The sequence below is a fragment of the Grammomys surdaster genome, unplaced genomic scaffold (assembly GCF_004785775.1).
Source record: "Grammomys surdaster isolate TR1022 unplaced genomic scaffold, NIH_TR_1.0 184, whole genome shotgun sequence".
NCBI lineage: Eukaryota > Metazoa > Chordata > Mammalia > Rodentia > Muridae > Grammomys > Grammomys surdaster.
In genome coordinates, this window is record NW_021604629.1 from 2,696,008 (window position 1) to 2,704,498 (window position 8,491).

At 43.9% G+C, this 8,491-nt stretch overlaps 1 protein-coding gene across 3 annotated transcripts in view; it reads right to left on the reverse strand.

The window, feature by feature from the left end:
- Positions 1–8,491, reverse strand: part of St5 (suppression of tumorigenicity 5) — a 157,419-nt gene that overhangs the window by 87,658 nt on the left and 61,270 nt on the right. The gene's annotated exons all lie outside the window — the stretch shown is intronic.

The following is an 8,491-nucleotide window of genomic DNA, read 5'->3' on the forward strand; positions in this document are numbered from 1 at the left end:
ATAGATAGATAGATAGATAGATAGATAGATAGATAGATAGATAGATAGGCAGGCATGCCGGCCAATTCCATTTCTGAAATGTGAGACAGAGGTATGGCCACCTTCTTCTTTCTCTTGATTAATGATTAATAAAAGAGATGGCCCCTAAGGAAGAGATGTAGATGAAGAAGATAAAAGGCTGAAGATAAACCCTTGGAAAATATCAATAATAAAGTCACCCCAGCTCCCATGCTGAAAAATATTAAATACTGAGAGGGGCTCAGGAGGTTCCTAAGTGCTCTAGTCTCCAGAGTTTTCTGCTTTAAACTTCTTCCAGGGAGCCACACCAACTTCTGACCTTAAGTTTTGCAGCTGAAAACAAGTCTAGACAGCACTTCTTTTGAAACTCACCAATATTTGCCCACCAGTTGTAGGTTATAAGATAAAGAGTGGGGGGAATTTTAAAATTCCACTAAATGAGATTTAAATACAACAAAAATTCCCAGTTGTTTTCTTTTTAGTCTGATCCCTACCCACTTTGGGAACTAACTTAGAATTAACCAAAGCCCTCTTCCCCGCCTATGCTCACAGCTGGCTCTCTCGAGAACTGTAAGAACAGCTGGGCAGTAGCAGCCCTGGGCACCAGTGAATCCTCACACTGGAAGGGCACAATGTTGTCCAGTTCATTTAGGTCTGAACCCATACTGGGGAAACAGGCAGGGGAGGGATGGGATAGAAAGGGGCCGAGAGAATGAGGCAGTTCTGCACAATCTACCTAGAATTCAAAGCCTTAATCCTCTGAACACAGCAGTTGAGTTAGTCAAGCCAAGGCTGAAACCAAGGTCACTGCCACTGCCAAGATCATGTCAACTATTCTAAGTACTTTCCTGTCACTTTTGTGTATCCACTTCTTTGCAGCTGCCAGGGTCAGTCACATTCTTGAATTTCCTTTCTCTATCTTCATTCCTTTTTCTCAAGTATTGAAATCTATGTGCACATGACTCTGATCTACTTGTCAGAAATGAGTTGAAAATGAGTCCCATGTGTGGCTCCAACACCGCACAGGCTTCACCTTTTAATTATTCCAACAGAAAAAAGATAGGCCGTAAGTAGCTTATAAACTAAGTGGAGAGGGGAAAGAGTCTGGTGTTAAATTTGTGCTGAGGAAAATTTCCAATAAGAAGCAAGGGGCATTTTCTGAGTATCAAGATGAGGTTCTGAGAATACAATAGACTACCAGACATTGAGGCTTGCCTCTGAGAGCCTTCAGACGTAACTGCAGAATGTTTGGCCCTATTCTGCAAAGTCTGGCTTTCTAGAGGGGGAAAAGCACCTTACATTATAAGCAGTCTTAGGCATGCCATAAATTGGCACCGTTGAGATGACCTTTCCAGGCAATATTTCAGCAGCAGATAACAACAAAGCTGAGAGCTTTGGTAGCTCTCAAAGGAGATTTGAGAGACTTAAAATACTGCTAAATTTGGCAGCAAAGTTCCTGTTTCTTGCAGCTGGAAAAGGAAATCTCTTTATAATTACACTGCAGATAAGGAGCTACTCATTTGTTAGACACAGATTAGAACCTCCCTATCCAGATCTCCCACTCCTCCAGGCAAGTGGCACCTGGGGATGGAATCAGGAAATTTCTTAGAAAGGAAAAGTGCCAGGGCTTGTTCTGATGCCACTTACCGTCTCAGTCATAGCCACTTGCCCAGATATCTGGTGAGCTTAGCTCTCAATGCCCCTGTCTCCACTCTCCTTCATCTCCTACCAGCTCTCCATCTTCCATCCTGCTCCTCCATACAGGATTATGTATGACCCCACCCAGACATCACGTGCATGCTAGTTCTCACAGAATCCTGTTCCTCTATAAAGGGTTATATATGACCCCCACCCAGACATCACATATGCGCTAGTTCTCACAGAGGGTCCTCTCAGCCTGGACAGTTCTTTGGTTTGGCCAGATTCCCGCTCTGACTACTCTGGTTGGTTGGATTGTTGGTTTGATTTAAAGGAAGGTCTCACAATATAGACAGGCCAGCTTCAAACTCCTACCTCAGCTTCCCAAGTACTGAGATTACATGCCCCATCACCCACCATACCTTGATGTTGGTCTACGTATTTCTCTTTTCTTAAGATAGGGTCTCACTGTGTAGCCCTTGGCTGGCCTGGAATATGCTATATAGACAAGGCTGGTCTCAAACTCACAAGACCTGCCTGCTTATGTCTCCTTTAGTCCTGGTGACAGGACTAAAGGCTTGTACCACCATATCAGACAAAGCGGAATAGAGTTCTGATCTGCTGCTCATCAGGGGATTCATAAAAACTGCCATGATATGACAAGGGGTATCACAAGCCCCACAGATTAACCGTAAATATCGCTTGGTTTGAAAGAGAGTAATGAATACAAAAGAGCCAACATCTTGTCCAGCAACAAGGTAGGAAGTACCAGCTGTGGCTTTACGTGTAGCTTCACTACAGCACTCACTCTCAGATACATCTTTTACTGCCTCGGCTGGAGAGAGCTTTCCGGGCATCGGACTAGCTAGGCAAATGGGCAGCACTAAGAACCACGTATGTGGCTGAATCACCAGGTACTTTGAACTCAGGCTGACTGCAGGCTGGGTTCCAAACATCATTCCAGTTGTGTAGCTCTTTCTCTAATGCTTTGTCTTTACCCACCAACTGGTCACTCAAACTCTGACAAGAAGTCACTGTAACTTTTCCTTTTCTAGAGGGGCGGTGGCAGCATTTATCTAGTCTTCAGAACAAATCAAATGTCAGTGCCCCAAACACCCACTGAGGGAAATATTACCAGCAGCACCAAATAAACCCACTTTTTTCTTACTGACTGGCAGGCTTCCAGCTTCCTCCTTGTAACTGCTGTAAGCATCTATGCACCTTTTGTACCTGAGAACAAGTTTCATGTCTCCATATTTTAGGAACTAAGTAAAAATGCTTCCTAGACTCCAACTGATGGACTTAAAATTTATTTAAATACCTTAAAAGTACAAACTAAATATATATTGTCATTTAAGAAAATGTATACTTTATTCCAATTGTATACTTACTTAATTTCAGAGAACTTAGCTGGAAAGTCAACACTGATGTGTGACAAGTCAGAGTGTCAGTAAGAACTCTTATTTATTCCCATCTGTTTTTCTATATGAGAAGAAACTGAGAGCCAGTGGTCAGATAGGGCCAGAACTAAAACTCAGACATGCTAACTACCTGGCTCATGTATTCTCCCACCATGTGTCAGGGGGAATGATCACAAGGAGAGGTCACTGACACTTACTGACAGAGAGCAACAGCTGACACTTCTCGGCAGCAGATGTGAGGCCAGAACTGTAACTCTTACCAAACTGCCTTGAGATGAGTAAGGTTACCCCAATCTACATAGGAATATAAAGATACCCTTCCAAGAGTCCAGAGACAGTAAGAAGTCAGACTACAACCCACTCCTCTCCCCACCCCTCACTTCATCCCATCTCATCCTCACACTGTACCACACTATTCCCTCACCTCTCTCCACCTCATCCCAATTTCCCTAACCCAAACAAGCAAAAATAACAATAAATATCAGAACTTCATAAGGCAGGCTGTATTCCTAGACACAGGTCACAGATAAGAACACCAAAATTTACTTCCTTCAATAAATCTAGAATTCTTTTTTTTAAAAGATTTATTTATTTTTATTTATGAGTATACTGCAGCTGTCTTTAGAAACACAATAGAAGAATGCATTGGATCCCATTACAGACAGCTATGAGCCACCATGTGGTTGCTGGGTTGATCTTAGGACCTCTGGAAGAGCAGTCAGTGCTCTTAACCACTGAGCCATCTCTCCAGCCCCTAAATCTAGAATTCTAAAGTGGTTGACTTCATGGAATTTTTCTGAATGTTCCCTTTCCTACACCATTCCCTACCTTACCATTCAACAACTGCAAAGAAGCTTCATGAGCGGTTGAGAAGCTCCCCATCCCCTGTATCTGCCACCCTCTCCTTGGCTCTCTTTCACCTAACAGTGCTTTAACTCTGACTCCAGGAGAAGCACCCTCTTCTCTTCTCTTTTCCCAGCCCATGAATTCCAGAGAGTAATCAGCCCTACTTCCAAACCCACAAGCTTCAGTTTGTGCCTCTCTCTTAATCACACCAACAGAAGCTCATGTTGTAGGAGGAGATGACGCAGGAAGGAAATCAGAACAATATAACATCATCTTAAGTCCCACAACTCATACCTTTCTGGATCCTCCCCAGCTCTTAGCCCACATAGTCTGTGTTCCCTGAGTTAATGGATAAACTGATCAAAAAGGCACACATACCATCAGGCACCATAGATACCTCTGAGTCCAGGAGCAAGTCAAAAAGTGTATTGATCCCAATGTCACATGCTTGCTAGGTCTTTCGTAAGTATAGACTTGGGTCCCTCAGAAGCAGGCTAGCTTTCTGATCTTATATGGATTCCAATAGGAAGTCAAGAAAGACCTCAGGGTCCCTGCCTGGGCTTACCATTCAAAAGGGCCAGACAGTTCTAGAAAGAGCACTCCTGCATAACAAGCAGGCAGGGTTCTACCAGAGGTGCTTTAAGATAGAACCATATGTTCACTGAGCAATGTGTGCACATGAACACACACCACATATACAATGATATGTTTTTAAAATATATATATATATATATATATATATATCATAACATACATATGAAGTTCTCCTCAGCCAGCCTTTCTCTTAATCCACTTTTGCAGCTGAGAACTACTTTCTTCTTGGCCCCCTTGTCCAGGACCTCTCTCCTGTCACTTCTATAGCTTTCTATCATAATCCTTAGTTTAATCTCCTTTTATCATATTCAGATAGACCTCATTCTGTATTGTATTGATTCCCAAAGGCAATCTCTAATTCACAGACAAACTCAGCTACAGCAGGCCTCACAGGAGAAGAATGCTTTCAAAACAAGCACATAGAAACAGGCCCATCTTGGTTGGAGCAGCATCATACCCTAATTGCATGTAATTTGCCCTTCTACAGGGACAGTCTTAGAGAAGCCTAAATATTCAGTCATTGCAATTGTTTCAACAGGCCCTACAACAGTGTATCCATTATGTCAGAGCCAGAGAGGGAGAGCGAGAGCAAGAGAGAGAGCGAGAGAGCGAGAGAGCGAGAGAAGGATGAGACAAGTGAGACAGAGAGACACGAAAGAGACAGAGAAAGAGGATCATTAGAGAAAATCTTCAATAAGGTAGTCTAAACTCATAAAACCTCTTCTCACAAAAACAAAAAACAACAACAAAAAACCCAAAACAAAAAAACTACGAAGACATTTTCTAGGGCTCCAGGCTAGAAACAGACACCAAGATGTCTCTAAGTGTCTAGTGTAACACAGAATGACAACACACTCCCCTAAGACAGACACTACTACTTACTCAAACAGAGGATCACTGTACTACCCCTCTGGCAGAAAGAGATGCCCCCCTCTCCCTTCCTTTAACAGAAGTCACATTAATGCAAGTTTTCCCACAGGCTCTGAAGAGAAATCTGCCTGTTATATTATGCCAGATGGCCAGTGTTTTTTGTTTTTTGTTTTTTTCCTTTCGTGTCTTCTAAGCCATGGTCCCTCTAACTCAAAGAACTCAATTATCTGCAGCCTTCCTCCCCAGCCCCCAAGTCAACATAGAGACACAAAGAGGAAGTGGAGCCAGGCTCTGAGGGGCTGCTGCCTAGCCTCTCCTAGCCTGAGAAATGTGTGGTCTTTGCTCGGCTGCCTTAGCAAACGCTCTTGGACCCAACAGTGGAAACCCGGAGCTGCTAGGATGATGACAGCTAACAACTCAGTTCCATAGGGTACTCAAGGCCATCTCTCCTTAGGAGCCAATCCACCTTCCCAAAGCAGTTCTTGGTATCAGATGCAGTGGGAGACAGGGCTTCCCTCTCCCAGTTGCAGATCAGCAGCAAGGCCATGCATGATGCTTAAGAGTCTGATGCCTCCTCAAAGCTGTTCTCCCAGCCCAGAGAAAGATACAGCATGCCCTTAGCCTTTTTCTCCAAAGATCTCAAGTTTCAACTTCCTTGAGTGACTGACTGTTCTTTTTGGAGATTGGGAGTGCTGAGGGAAAGTATACACGAAGGGGAGCAGAGGAAGGGAGGGAAAGGGAGTGAGAACAGGAATGTTACTTTTTAATCCTTAAGGAACATAGAGAGATCCAACTTGTGACTCATCTCTGGGAAGCTGAAGGACTGGGGAGAAAGGAACAGTGCAGCACAACCTAAGGTTTGTACAACTTCTTTGGGCCTGAGAGGCTACAGTGATGAGTCCAATCTAAACTGTTCAACACTTCTTCAAACCTAAGTGGCCATGGTGACAAGAAATCATCTCCGAGAACTGTTCTGTTTGATTCAAGGAAGGGGAAAAAAAAAAAAAAAAAAAAACTCGTTCTGTACCTGCTCTCTCCAGATGCCACTCCAGGTCACAGCTGGCAGGTTTTCCCCTGTCCTATGATAGAGGCTGAGGGTATGGGTAGGGTACTCTAGTGTGTCCTACACCTTATAGGGTCACTGATGATGGAGGACAGATCTAGGACGCCCTAGCTTGGAGTTTCCCCTCCCCTGTTACTCCATTCCTTGGCATTATTCCAGGACATATTAAGTATCTGCCCCTGGAATTCCCACTTCCTTGTTTTTCTTTTTGGTTTTCCCCTTACAAGTTCTTCAAAAAGCTGCCTGGCTCCTAAGAGACTTACAGACAAGTAACACTTCCTATCAGTTATAGGCCTGCCTTTCCTACCTAGAGCTGAGGAGACTGGCCCCACTGCCCACTCAAGGCAGTTTCCCCAGAGGACCCCAAGACCAGGCCTGTCTTAGAGGCATTAAAACATGTGATCTACCACAGCATGGAACTATGAACACTGGAAAAGAAAAAGATCTCTTAGCAATCCCCTCCACACTAAAACATGAGTCCCATAACCCACAGGAAGCTTTGTCTCTCAAATGTCTCTGAAGGATCATTTACAAGGCTCAAAGTCTACAGTGAATATCCATCCTATCTGGCTTCCCAACCCAAAGAAAGCACCATTGGTTTCCTTAAATATCTCAAAGAAGGCTTGTGAGGTTTATCTTTTTTCATTTATAAATGTGTCTGAGTAGAAGGTGCTTTATAAATGGGGGAACCAGAAGAAAGAGGCAAAGTGGCTTTCCAGAGAAGTTAGGCCATTCTTCAAGCCCCATACTCTTAACATATTACATTATGTAGATTTGTTGATTTGTTTACAACTGTTTCATGGCAACCATCTCATTTGCTTCCTCTCAATAGTATATGATAATAACTATTACCATCATCTCCATCTCATAGCTAATAATCTGAGGGACTTCCCAACAAGCAGCAGAACTTCATAGACATTTCTTACTCACAACTCCACCTTCAATCCTGACCCATAGCCCATATTCTCACCAAGAAAAGAACTCCTAGAATGTTGTAGAAAGAGGAATTAACTTTGAAAGAAGCCTATCTGAGGTCCAGAGGCCATGCAGTTCACATTGGCAGACCCTCAGGCCCCAACACTGATGCATACAGTATACATTCAGGCTGCCAGAATCAGGGGTAGAGCCAGTGCTTGTACTGGCAAGCTGACCCGAAGTTAATCAGAAGGCCCCCTTATTGTTTGCTCGGACACAAAAGACACACTGTTCAGAAAGTTCAAGAAGGAAAAACCAAAGAGCCAGGAACAACAGCTGTTCCCTGGCCGCACTGAGAAACTAAAAGCTTCCACAAAGTTCCTTGAGACCAGGAGTAGGTGGAAGACGTAACACGGCTGAAGCAAAAGTATATTTTGTGAGGGGCTTTTCTGCAGGAGAATCAACAACTCTCATTTTTCTCTTAATATTACAGATGGCCTGGCTACTTCATCACCTATAAAACTACCTTTCTGGAAGGGTTTCCTTTCCTAGACCACATTGAGTTCACCACACATCACTCCAGGTCAGAACAAGCTAAAATTTAGAACAAGGCACACATGATGTGGACACTGTGTGCTCTGGGATTTGGTTAAAATAGGAGCGAAAGGGATCACCCAGCATAAGCATAGTCCTTCAAGTTCCCAGCTCCGAGTAGCTGCGGTGTTAAGACAGCCCTCTGCAACATCTGGACACAAAAGATATTTGCAAGTCCCCCAAACCTAAGAAAGTTCCCTCCACAACTCAAGAAACCCTGTGATGAGCGTCATCAATAGAAGAGGACAGTTTCCTATTTCCAAAGCTACTTCATAGAGAGTGCAAGATATTGTGCTAGTCTCTCGTACCTGTTAATTGCCCCAGATGGACTTAACTCACTGCAGGTTCCTCTCCGAGCTTTATTAAGCTAGTTTGGTTGTTGTTGTTGTTGTTGTTACGAGTCAGACATAATAATGCTGGGCGGTGGTGGCCCACGCCTTTAATCCCAGCACTTGGGAGGCAGAGGCAGGTGGATTTCTGAGTTCCTGAGTTCGAGGCCAGCCTGGTCTACAGAGTGAGCTCCAGGACAGCC